A 13,896-nucleotide genomic window follows, 5' to 3' on the forward strand; every position below is an offset into this window, starting at 1 on the left:
ACATGCCAAGGAATACAGGTGGCCTCTTGAAGCTAGAATGAGCAGGAAAACAGATTCCAGCCTAGAGAATCTAGACACCTTGATAATAGCCCAGTGAGATCCATTCTAGACTTCTGACTTCCAGAATTGTAAGATCATATATCTGTATCAACCCAGAATCAGTGAACACCACTAGAGCCCAGACTCTAGCCTCAACATACCATTTCCCTTTAAATGAAACTAAGACTGTTTAGAAAAATGGCTAACTTGGGCTCAAGGATGGTAAATGTACAAAGTTGTCTTGGAACACGTATATACCATGTCACGAGAAAATTATCAGACTAGCGGGTGATATGTATCTATATAACTCAAGAGACAACTTGAGGGGAGAAGCCAATGATCCAAAGATAGGAAAAAATGAGCTTTATTTAAGGAGGATAAGATTACAATGGATTGAAATCTATAAACTATGCTTAAATCCATGAATTCAGAAAAATTTTATTAACAGAAAAACTGAATCATCCTTGGCAAGTGACAAGAAATCAATTCATCGTCTTGAATACCAAACAAATAAAAGGAAAATACCAAGAATTAATCCTGGGTTTTCTATGTGATCTGTATCAATAGATTGTAGACTATGGATAAGTAAAAGTATCTCGTTATAAAATTATTACAAACTCATAAATAAAAACAACTTGATAGAATATCACCATTTTACAAACCTCATTGAATTAATGAATTCAGGTGTTGAGTTGTCAATGGCAGTTAAAAACAAAAAAGCAAAAACCAGGTAACATGTGCATCCTGATGAAAAGAAATATAAGCACACCTGTAATATTGCCAAATGATTCAAAGTGAATCCTCCAGCCTCTGGATCCAGCTGCCAATATTCAGGAAAAGAAGAGAACAGAGGAACGTGTACAAGTGCTCCATGCTCCATGAGTATACAATCAGAAAAATACAGACTGTGGGAGCCTTAGCAAAAGCCCAGTTTCTTTAATAGATAAATTGTAAATCAAAGAAAGGTAAATTGTCAAATTTTGATTGTGTATTAAAAGAGACTCAAAAGACATCAATTTTTTTTAACATGCAAGACTAACCTATAGTGTCTGGGGAAGTCAGCAAACCATGAAGAAAGTTCAAATAAGTGATGATTATAGAAGTCAGAAGTACTACTTTTGAAAGGAGAGGCTGTAAAGAGGCCCTGGGGTGACCAGAAAGTTCTATTTTTGTCTCAGATGGTGGTCACAATGGTTTTCACTTTATAACAATTTACTAGCTACATATTTTGGTGTTTTGGTGTTTGGCGATTCTTGTCCTTGCATTTTATTTTATAATAAAATGTTTTAAAAAATATGAATGCAGTTTCTAAGAACATAGACCACAGAGAAACAAAGAAGCAACTTCTTATCCCCTGATTTGGTTGTAGATACAGATAGAAATGAATGCTGAGGAGATTCAGAGTAATACAGTTATCAGTGGTATTAATTTCTTACAGATTTTTTTTTTATTCTTAGGAAAATGTACTTAAAGAATGAAAGTAAAGTCAGATTCACCTAAATTGTAGAACTCTTGGGAGCCTAATCATCTTCTCCCCCATAACTTTTTGCATGATTATTGTGGTTGGGAGAGGAGATAATCATTTGTGACTGACAAAATTACAAACAGCTACAAATCTTCCAATAACATTTTCGTCTACACCATGGGAAATTTAAGAATTGGGCCTTTCTTTTCTCCTTAATATTGTCATCCCCTAGGTTTAGCTGACACTAGAGGTAAAAATAACAAATCAACTGCTTGAACTGAACCCTATCCTATTTAATTAAACAACACAGTTGACCCTTTTCAGCATAATTATTAATACTTTTAGATGTTTGCTTGAAATTTTTTTTTACTTTCATAAACATCAGAATTCCACTCAAAACTAAATTTCCAAAACATAATGGGATCAATATAATCGATAATGAACCACAGAATATAATGTTTAGACCCAATTGCTATGAAGTGAAATAAAATTGGATATTTCCCTGAAAATATATTAAAGTTAATAGAGACAGAAAGTGGATTAGTGGTTACCCAGATCCGGGAGAAGGAGGGAATGGACAGTGACCTCTAATGGTTATATGATAAAAATGCCCTAAAATTAGTGCGATTCTTGCACAACTGTGAGTAGACTAAAAGCCATTGCATTGTGCACTTTTAAAGGGTGAATTTTATGGTATGTGAATTGTATCTTAATAAAGCCATTTTACACACACACACACACACACACACACACTCATTAATGAGCACCCTGGTGCTTTCTCTCTCCCTCGCTCACTCTTGCTCTTACCCAGTCTTTTCCTACTTTCCCTTGTCCCTTGACCTGAAAGGTAAACAAATTAATTCTTTAAAAAGTCTGTTATGCGTGCTTTCTCTAAATATCAGGGCACACATACAGTTATAAGAAGTTTGCATCCTTTTATTTTACTTACTTCAAATTAGAGCTTTGGGAATTAGTCATGCAAATTTATGCAGAATAGGAATAGGAGTGCGGTCCTAATTCAATTCAGAGACGGGAGCACTATCCCTTTAAAAACCAGAACAAACCCTACCTCACTGTTATTGTGATCTTTCTGATTTCAAGAAATAGCAACTCTTTCTGATTAAAGTGCCTCCTCACTATTATATGTATTTCTAATAGACATTAATAGCACATTACACATATTACATCCATTAAGTGAAACACATATCAGCAAATTTGTGTGCTGCATGCATCGAATGGAGCAGAAATGATAGCATACTTGATTAAAATACTGGGTAAAAGTGTTTCTATCCAGAAGTCTCTAGGAGAGATATAATTTAGTTTATGTATGTATAAATTATATTAACTGCCTTGGATTCTAAGTGTTTAAGTGTGATGCTACAGTGATTTTCAGCAACATATACCTCTCCTACATTTCTCATGCCACTACAGATTAGATATGTCTTCAAAATATAACTGCAACACCAGAATTTTATCTTATCTTTTCATGACTTCTATCTATAAACCAAATACTTCAATAACGTTTTCTAAGTTCAAACAAGACTTGTATGGTTTTTGCATCCGCAATGTTAAAGACGTAACTGGGTTTTAATTGAATTCCATCTCCACATTGTCCCTGATTATCTGAAAGGCATAGCAAATTGTACTTATAGCAAATGCTTAAAGCTTAAACATTTTATTTGCGTTTGTTTCAAGGCCAGAGATTTATTGAAACAATATCAAAAAAAACATTTTTTAAACTTTAGTAAATACAGTGTCTCATTTTATAAAGCAAAATACTCAAAATTTGTGCCAGTTTTCCTGTGGTTTGTAAAATCTGGTGTACAGTATGTTTGCTGAGTGAAGCCAAATCATCGGGATAGAAAATACGGTCCCAAGTTAATACATCACTTTACCATCTAGCATTTATCAAACATGTAGAGGAAAGTAGGAAAACAGGGCTAAACATGTTTTACATTTTAAGGTAGCAAAGACATTGGAACATTTCCTTCAAATTAGATCTCTTTCCCTAAAACAAACTAGTTCTCACTCTGAAGACACATTTTTTTAAAGGAATTTTTTTTTTTTTTAAATAACAAAACAAATTAAAAGACAGGTCTTTCTGTCCATGATGATTTCTTTTTTCCTTGTTAGGGAAAATAGAACACATTCACAGTGTCATTGTCCCTTTTATGTCCCTATGTGATTTTAGTCACAGAGATATTTAAAAAGTAGAATTGGAGGGGCACCTGGGTGGCTCAGTCGGTTAAGCAGCCGACTTCGGCTCAGGTCATGATCTCGTGGTCCGTGAGTTCAAGCCCCGCGTCGGGCTCTGTGCTGACAGCTCAGAGCCTGGAGCCTGTTTCAGATTCTGTGTCTCCCTCCTTCTCTGACCCTCCCCTGTTCATGCTCTCTCTCTCTCTCTCTGTCTCAAAAATAAATAAATGTTAAAAAAAAATTTTTTTTTAAATAAAAAATAAAAAGTAGAATCGGAAACACTTAGTTAAGCCAGACAACATTAGACTAAAACCACAGCATTCTTATACCCTGATTTCTTCTCATGCTGGAGTCCTATTTATGATAAATGGTATGACCCAGTTACAGACAGTTCTGATCGGTAGCACCAGGAGGTTGTAAAGTTCATGAATCCCTTCTCTCTTTTTCTCTAAGACACTTTCTGTTTATTTCCTTTTCATGCCCCAAAATTGCCTTTTTGCAAAAGCCTAAAATTTCCCATCGATTCTGTATATTTTTAACTAAAATTGCACACCTAATGCACCAAATAACTTGTAACACTGAAAAGCATGTTATAAAGCCACTAAACATGTATGAAACCTGTTTCTAGTATGACTTGTCATTTCCTGACAACCTTATATTAAACTCAAGGCATAATCTAATTTATCACACTAGTTTTTATACATTTGTATAACTCAGACTTGACAATGAATCTCCCTGCTTAGCAAAACAATGATTAAATTAAAAATGATATTGTACGTGATAAGGGATATGCCAAAGTATTAAATATTTGCTGTTTTATATTACTAGGAATGATTCTTCAGCAAAATGAGCATGGTAGAATGTACTCCTTCTGCGAGCAGAACCTTTGTTTCATTCACCATTTAATCCCCAGAACCTAAAACAGAATCTGGCACATATCATAGGTTCACCAAAAACACACTAACTAAACAGAAGTCTTAGTAGTAAATTAATAAATAAATGAAATTCAGGATGATTGATAACTATCTAAAATGCTTCATGTAGATACCTGAAATTTGAATGTGCAGAGGGAGCATAAAACAATTGTGAATATATAATTTTTTTCATATCCAGTGTTAGTAAAAATGTAGAAAAATAAAAAAGGAATCATCTACTGCTGATACAAATGTAAATTGGTACATTTTTGGATGATAACTTACAATATACATTATAAGCCTGAATCCAAAAACTCTATTTCTACCAATTGATTCTATGAAAATAATCAGAGATGGGCACAAATGTTTATTGACAAAGATAATAGAGTTGTTTATACTACTAAAAAATTGAAATGCTTTATGTATCCAAAAGTAATGGAGTGATTAATTAAATTATGGAACAATCATAAAATGAAACACTATGCAGCTATTAAAAATTGTCAAAAAAGTATTCAATAACATGAAAAAGCAGTTCTGAAAATACTGTCAATTAAAAAGAAAATCACAAAACAGCATGATCCCTTTTAAAAAAAAAAGTGTATTATGCATATTCACAAGAAAGAATGGAAAATACTTCAAAATACAAATGGCAGTCTTGGGTGCCTGGATGGCTCCGTCAGTTAAGTGTCCTACTTCAGCTCAGGTCATGATCTCATAGTTTGTGGGTTCAAGCCCCACGTTGGGCTCTGTGCTGACCACTCAGAGCCTGGAGTGTGCTTCAGATTCTGTGTCTCCCCTGCTCGTGCTCTGTCTCTCACTCTCAATGATAAACATACATTAAAATTGTTTTCAATACTAATGGCAGTCATTTCTTGCTGGTGGGACTGCAAGTGACATGTATTTTCAATATTTTGTTATTGCCATTTTTCAATATTTTTCCAAATCTTCTACAATAAAAAGACATTGCTCTTGAGGTCAGGTGATTTTAATGATATTCATTTAAAAGCTAAATACAAAAAAATATATATTGAAACCAGACTAAGCAGGATTTGAAATTAAGTTCAAACACAATTTTCTTATCCTGTCTCTTTATGTATATAAGACCATTGGCATTGCAGGATTTGGCACAGGGCCTTGCACATAGTAGATGTTCAATAAATGATACCTAATTATGATGCCTAACTACATCCAGTTAATGCTACACACAGGTATCTACAGATGAAAGTTAAGAAACATATTTTTGGAAATTTTTCCATTTTAACATCTTTATCCCCATCTAAAACATATTTCATTGCCTGTTACACAGGTCAGATAAAAAATAATAATTGCATATGGAAGGACCATGGAAATTACAGCCAAAGCAATTGCTACTGGAGTTCACCAATGTATTTTTGAGCATATTGCTCAAACGCTTAAAATGTAACTTAAAAAAAAATCTATCTAAAACATTTTATAACTGGCCAGCTTCTATGACAATTTAAATTTTTCCATATGGCCAACAGCTGACAGTATTATGCCAGCTTTAGAGTTCCTCTCTTTTTTTATATAAATACGCACTTTCAAAAACAGATCTCAATTATTGAGAAGAGAACGATGAATTTTTATAGAGTTCATGTTGATATAGGGCTTTGTAATACTTAACTAAACCTTTGTAGTATATCTTCTATATCGTTTTTCTCCATAGCACTCATGGAGTTTTAACTTCATGAAAATCTGGAAGAGGTGGGTTTAAGGCCCCGTTAGCACTATTGATTCCATCATACCAATTTTGCACTAATAGCTTAGCTCAGTCTGAGATTTGGCTACTGAAGGAGATCCAGACTTAGATTTCAAAGATCTACAGTTGAGTCCTAGCCCCCTCACTTCTAACTTAGTTTCCTTGCTTCTAACATGGAGATAAAAAAATGTTTGTATCACATGGATAGCAAGAATCAAATAAATTTAGATATAAGCAAAACTTTGTCAAAGCTAAAACCACTGTATGAGTCTCCCAAATAATGTTTCCATAAATTGGCCCCAGCTCTGCATAAAAATGGGGTTCTGAGCTTGCATGAGTTTGGGAAACCTTTCCATGTTGGAGAATCACTGGCACATTAACGCACCAACACTGTGATTTTCAAGATTGAAGAGGAGACTGGTGGAGAGGGGTAGAAACATTTCAAAATCACCTGGAGAGAATTATCAAAATGAACACACAATCCCACACCTCCACCCCCACATACCCAGCAACCAGATCCAGACTCATCCTGGAGAAGAGCATACACTTGTTGATTTGAGGACAATAAATCTGTTTTTTAGAAGTATGGAAGGGTTTCTGATGCATGGTTATGTCAGAGGATTTAAAACTACTCTATTAAAGGTGATAATTTCTACATTAACATCTGGGTTTAACTTTTAATCCCATTATTTCACGTGTTGTTTTGAGTAATATCAATTAATAACCCACACAACTAGCATTCTTCAGAACACATCTTAGAAAACACTCTGCAATGTAAGTTAGCATTATTGCAATTACCATTCACCACAATGGCTTGAGAAAACCACATGGGTAGATAGACTGAGGTCACTCACAGACCCAGCCCCTGCATGGGACTCTTGAGGTTCTCTATGAAGTCTTGGAAAGTTGCTAGGTAAGGTTTACTCTGAAACCAGGCAGGTACGCAATCAAAATACTCAACTAAGGGAAAATATAGAAGAAAACGTCTATTACCTGAGGACAGGAAAGGGTTTTTTTTTTTTTTTTTTTTTTAGAAATTCACGTACATACTTAAACGTAAGGCACAAGATAAATGAGTACTCCTACACAATAGGCAAGTCTAGTTTTCACAACTGTATTGTCCAAAAAAAAGTAAATCCTTACGTCTAAGTGTGCCACTTATTCTTGCCTTTGTTTATTCATTCACAAAATATTTATTGCATATCTACTATGTAACAGCTTTAATAGTGATTTTTTTCAGAGGCTTGTGTACCAGTTACCATTTTTTTCGCAGAGAATTTCCTGCAGTGATCATATTCTGTAGCAAGACTTTTTAGTCACGACAGCTGGGCAAAATTTGAAATGGTGACCTCTCTCAATTCTGTTCTTTATACCCACTTTCTTCTTCACAACATGAGGCTTCTAGTACAAAACACCACCAGTATTCACTTCCTGACCTAGCAAAACAGAGATTTCCCCAAAAACAACAGACTGAACATTCAGGCGAGAGCAATCGTAATGCCTTGCACATAATAGGAGCTATACAATAATTTAATTTGATGTTTTTTTTTTTTTTTAAGGTAGATCCTTTTGTTTAAAAAGTCATTTAAAAACATTTGTGTACTGTGATCAACACAGATTACGTACTATTTAACAACTGTAGAGTAGGGGATAACACAATTCAGAAATTTGCCTGTGAAGCATTTAGTATTTCCGGCGTATGAAGTCTCTGAAGGATATTGTACGTGTGCTCATGTGCTTCTGCAAGCTTATTTGCACTGAAGCAATCTGCTCATTGAGGTTGCCTCCTCTGAGTGTCTTGGTGTGTATTTCTTTGGATTTATACTGTTTGAGATTAACTCAGCTTCTTAAATCTGTAGGTTTCCTTTGCCACACTTAAAAATTTTTCCGCCATTATATCTTTGAATATGTACTGAGCCCCACGATTTTCCTCTGTTCCTTCTGGGACCCAGCTGATAGAATTGTCAGATCTTTTGTTATAGTTCCATAGATTCCTGAGGCTCTGTTAATTATTTTTCAATCTATTTTCTCTCTTTTGTTCAGACCGAGTTATTTCTATTGTTCTATTTTCAAGTTTGTTGATTCTTTCTTCTGTTCTCTCCCTTCCACTGTTGAGCCTATCCAATAAGATTTAGTTTTGGTTATGGTATTTTTCAGTTCTTGTACTCCCATTTGGTTCTTCCTCATATCTCCCATTTCTTTGCTGACACTTTCCATTTCTTCCTTTGTTTCAAGTGTATTCATGGAACTACATGCTCATGGAAGCATTTTATGATGGCTGCTTTAAAATCTTTGTCAGATAATTTCAACACTTATGTCATCCTTGTGTTAGCCTCTGTTGTCTTTTCTTGTTCAAGGTAATATTTTCCTGGTTATCAATATGACACATGATTTTGTTGTTGTTGTATTCTGCACATTGTGTGTATTATGAGACTTTGGATCTTAGTTAAGTCTTCTGTTTTGGCAGATCTCCTCTGATGTAGCAGTGGCTGGGGGAGGGGAGCTGCCTCATTTCTGCTGGCTGGGAGTCCAAGTTCAGGCTCCCTACTAGGCTTCCACTGACATCACCCTGGCTGGGAGAGAGGGAGGTGCTTCATCACTGCCCCACACATGGCCTCCACTGACACCACTGTTGAAGGGACTCACAAACTCTGGGAGTAGGTGCATGTCCCAGATTCCCCCATTCAGCCTCTCTGACACAATCTCAGTGAGGAGTGAGAGAGATGTCTCATTACTTCCAGGTGAGGGTACATGTCCGGGTTCCACATTCAGCCTTTGCTGACAAGAGAAGGAATCAGGCCACCATTTTTTTTTCCCACTGTGTTTGGCTGGAGTACGGAGTGGGTATCTTCTAAAAGTTTTTTGTCTTGTTAGGCTGACCCTCCATGCTCCTTTGGCTGGAGATCAAATCATTCATTTACTGGGGCTTTCTATGTGTTTGTTTGCAATTTTAGCATTTCTAGGTTTCTGGCTTCTCCAGCACCCAGTCTGGGGTGTAAGTGGCAAAAATAAAACCCAGGGAACTCATTGCCATGTTGTTCCTCAGATCCCAAGGCCTCTAACTAATCTGCCTTCTTCTGTCCATCTTTCAGAATTTTCTGATGTTTGTTTTATATGTAATATCCAGAGTTTTTAACAGTATTTAGCAAGAAGAAGGGGAAGAAGTGTGTGTGTCCTGTCTTTTCCAGAATCAGAAGTCAACATATTTGATTTTAACATTCTCTATGTTATATGTATGTTATTTCTCCTAAGATTTTTGTGGCCTGACACTCTAGTGATTTCATTCATTTGGAGGCTTGCTTAGAAATGTTTTTCATGACTACTATATCTTTGCATATTTCTCTGAAAGATTTTCATTTCACCGCTAAAATTTTCTTAATCTGCAACATGCACCCAATTGCGTTTTTGCTGCAAACCCACATTTCTTGGAAGGTATCACATCCAGAGCCACAAAACCCAATTTCAATGAAAGTACAAAGGTAGTATACGATTATTCCACATGGGCGAAGGATGAGATGCTACTCATCATATCTTTCATAGACTTTTTCCAAATGCACACGACCAGAGTCTGATTATTCTCTTAATTTCAGCCTCACCTGAACAGATGTTCCTAGTTGATTTTCTTCTACTTGTGCACTGATAGTCTCATTTATTCTGATTATCATTTTGTGTTTTTATTGAGCATGATCTTCTATTTGCTCATTTTCATTCCCCATTCCTGTTTGAGCACCTCCATCATCTTTCACACAGTTTGCTTTTGATGTCTGAAAGAGCCAATAATACCCACAAATCTGCTGTGGCTCAGATGCTCACTACAAAAGTCTTTTCCTATTCAGTCCATCTCCTGAAGATATTTTCCTGGCAGGCAATAAAACACCTTTGGAGAAATAATGTCTCATTTACTTCTCTCCACTTAATTTGCTTTTTTAATTTTTTCTCATCTTGGGAATTTGCATGAGGGAAAAACTCCATTGTTTTTTGAGCCTGTTTCATGGACTAAACATAACCTTTGACAATATTTCAGTGATACGATGCTCATTTGAAAATTTTACTAAAAATGTAAAACCTGTTTGGTGTAGCGTGCCATGCTAACTATTGTTATTTCCACATCTGCACTATTTTGAAACAAAGGATTGTAAAAATCCAAGTCATCTTGTCCCAGACCATTCTGTTGCTTAACAAAGGGGCTTCACGAAACTCAATAGGTAGGCCACAAATTCGCACAAGTAACACTAACTTGTAAGCTGATTTGAAGTCTCTGTACCATCTACTCTCTTATTTTCTTTCCAATCACCCAATACAGGGTAGGAAAAAAGTAAAGAAAACAGGATTAAAAAATTATAGAAACATTGAGCCCACTGCTTTGTTTTCTCCCTCTCTGTGGCATGAATAGAATTGCTACTGAAATCCTCTTGGCTCTTATGATGTCATTAGAGAAATGCCCTCTCGCAAATCCTTTCCATTTGTCTCCTTCACTGCCTGCTCTGTAGTTGAAACAATTCTTTTCAAAATAATTTATAAGTTGTTTTGTATGACACCAGTGACATTTGTTACAGACATCAAGTTCAGCAAAAGATGCCAAATTATTTCTATTTAATTCATTATCAAATGCTAAAGGCTATGGCAAGAATTTAGAGGGCATGTCACTTAGTATCTTACAGCGAGGAGGATGGTTTTGTTCCCCGTAGGATGAGCTAACTGGGAAAGCATTGGTCAACAGGAAATCTTTTAGAGAAGAAGCAACGGTGGCATTGAACAGAGAGGCTTGAGACAGAGGCCAAGATTTAACCACTACCAACAGCTGACTTGATTTGCTGTCATTCTTTTCTTTTATAAAGTGGCTATTTTCTACTATTTCTTTAAAACTGTTTTACTTGTTTTTTCAAATTGTCATATCACATGAGTAAAAGTGATTCTTTAGATAAATCTGACTCTTTAACCTTAATTATTATCGAATTTTATACCAGCCCTATACGCACAATGGGATTCTATTTGAAACATAGGTAGAAACCATGTTCAATTTCCCTCCCTGTATTGTGCGCTATACAGTTTTCATGCAATGCAAATATTTCCCCAAACTATTTCTCTCCATTGAAATTTTACTTGAAGAATTTATCATCACAGCATGGGGTTTATAGGAATCTGCATCTGTCTTTTGGACAAGAGAATGCCTTTTCATCCATCTCTGCCCCTAGTCTTTTGAAAGTGTGTTCAAAACCACAGGGATCAGTGTCTGCTTGGTTTCATTGACTCCACCCAATGTTAGAAAATAAGAATTGTCGGATAAAACTATTGCACCACTCTCTTATTAACTTCTATTCTTTCTATGTTTATAACTCTAGCTGTACAGCTGTCCATGATGGTGTTTTACATGTAGTGATGCTCAACCCCAAAGAAGAAAATATTCCTAGATTTATACTGAATGACGTCTTCACTTGAACTATTTTTTTAAACAGAACCATTTTAACACATGTTTCACTGTTGGTTATTAATGTATTGTGGGTATTATGAGTTCACACACACAAAAACATCTGGGTGGGAATGAAGCTCTTCACTAGTCCTTACAAATGAGAAAAGATTCTGCAACTGATAAGCAGAAAACTTCTCGATGTTGAGGCATGTGTGAGATGCCACTTAGAATTGTAATAAAGACCACTAAGGAGTAAAGATTCTTACCAAAGTCAGCTGAACAGCCTTGTTCAAATGGATCCCCAACATACCTAACGAGAGGACAGCAATCACACCATTGAGTTGTCATGTAAACTGGCCTTTGACTATTACTAGGAATCCCCTGATGTTCTAGCCTCACACTGGCACCTGCACCCTAGAACCTTCCCTTCTCGTAGGATGGGAAAGGAGGGAGCATTCATTCTGGGATGTTTAATGCATCCATGTTAAATTCTTGACATACTATTCAAACATTTGCATGTTGATAGCACCTTGAGGTCTTTGAAGTTTATTTTTGCGCATTTTCTTATCTCTTGGCCCACATATTCCCTTTCCTTCATCCATCTGCCTTTATTTCTCCCACCATATCTATCTATATCTTGCAAAGAAATGAGACTCTAACATTTTCCCTTGCAGTACTTCTTCCCTAGAGTCCGTGCCAACAAATTGCAACCATTGATGGGCCCTGGTGTGCTAGTACGCTTCTGTGCATCGCCACTAGAAACGGTAAGAGACAATAGCAAGCGCAGATCGAGCATCTAGTGTGGATATACAGCTAACATCCACCACTTGGCAAGCCGTGTTCAGGGAGGCTTACTTAGCTCTCATTCCGGGATTATTATAAAAATAAATCTTTTAACATTTGTTTGGGATTAAAAGTGAGGGAATCTAGACTCACATTTTAAAATGCACATCCTGATGAATAATAAATACACTTAGTAAATATACATTAAGAGAGAATTATATTTTCTGCAGCTTGTTGTGTTCACTGAAGGCATTCTGCACATAACAATGAATTAACAGAACCCAAATACCAAATCGAGATTGGAGGAGTTGAGTGTATAATTTGTACCATCTCCTAGAGATGAAAGAGGCTGAAAGAGAATGAAAGGGTTCTGTGTGAGTGTAAAGAGAAGCAACCTGCAGGACAACCCAGGGCAGTAAATGGGAGGCTACCAGGGGGGTGCTGGAGAGAGGCCTGGCCTCAGAGCCAACAACGTGGGTTCTACTCTTCCCTTGGCCAGCAATCCTCTGCTTCTTGGGTTCCTCGGCTGCACTGGAAATTCAAATGCCTTTGAGGATCACGGGATCTCATGGCTGCAGCACTACATGCAAGCCATGCAGCTGACAAACACGAAAGAAGGGCAGAAGTCCTGCATTTTCAGGATCTAAGAGACAGCTAAGAAAAATGATTCCATCAAATGGGCCACAAGCAAATCTGTGAAATGAACTTTCTGCCTCCTTAGCTCCTCCTCTTTTTCCATGTTCATTTCCACAAGTCCTTCCCTTCCAAGCCCCCAGCAGTGATCAGGAGCTCATGACATCTACCTTCCCTCTAATTAGTGTTCGCTTTTATGCGCACTCCCTCATCTGCTGGACAACACCCTCCCGGGCCCACCACATCAAAGTTTAACCCCATACTCTGTTTTTTCTGGACGTCATTCTCTGTTGACACCAAGTCAGAAGAAACTCGGGCTCAGCAATCAGATAGTCTAGGTAAAAACCTAGCTCCTCTGCTTGCCGACTCTAAGACTTGTCAAATAACTTAACCCTCATGTGTCTTTGTCTCCTCATCTGCAACCTGAAGATAGTAATAGTACCAGCTTCCTAGCATTCTTGTGAGGGTAAATAGTAAGGATAAAATCTCTGGCATAGTGCCTGGCTCGTAAATAAGCACTCAGTAAATGTAAGTATTATTTGATCTAAAATGTTAATGATGTCAGTCTAATGTCACTCCTCTAAAGCAACTCCTGATTTCACCAGCCTCCCTAACATAAAGGAGAATAGAAGTGTGTGATTTTTAAACACCATGACAAGGTGCTGAGGGAGATACTTTAGGGCAGGGGGCGGAGGGACCCTTGGGACAGGCTATTCCAACCTTTACTATAGGATATTCC

This window comes from Puma concolor, chromosome C1 (assembly GCF_028749965.1).
Source record: "Puma concolor isolate L17-30 chromosome C1, mPumCon1.1.hap2, whole genome shotgun sequence".
NCBI classification, from domain to species: Eukaryota; Metazoa; Chordata; class Mammalia; order Carnivora; family Felidae; genus Puma; species Puma concolor.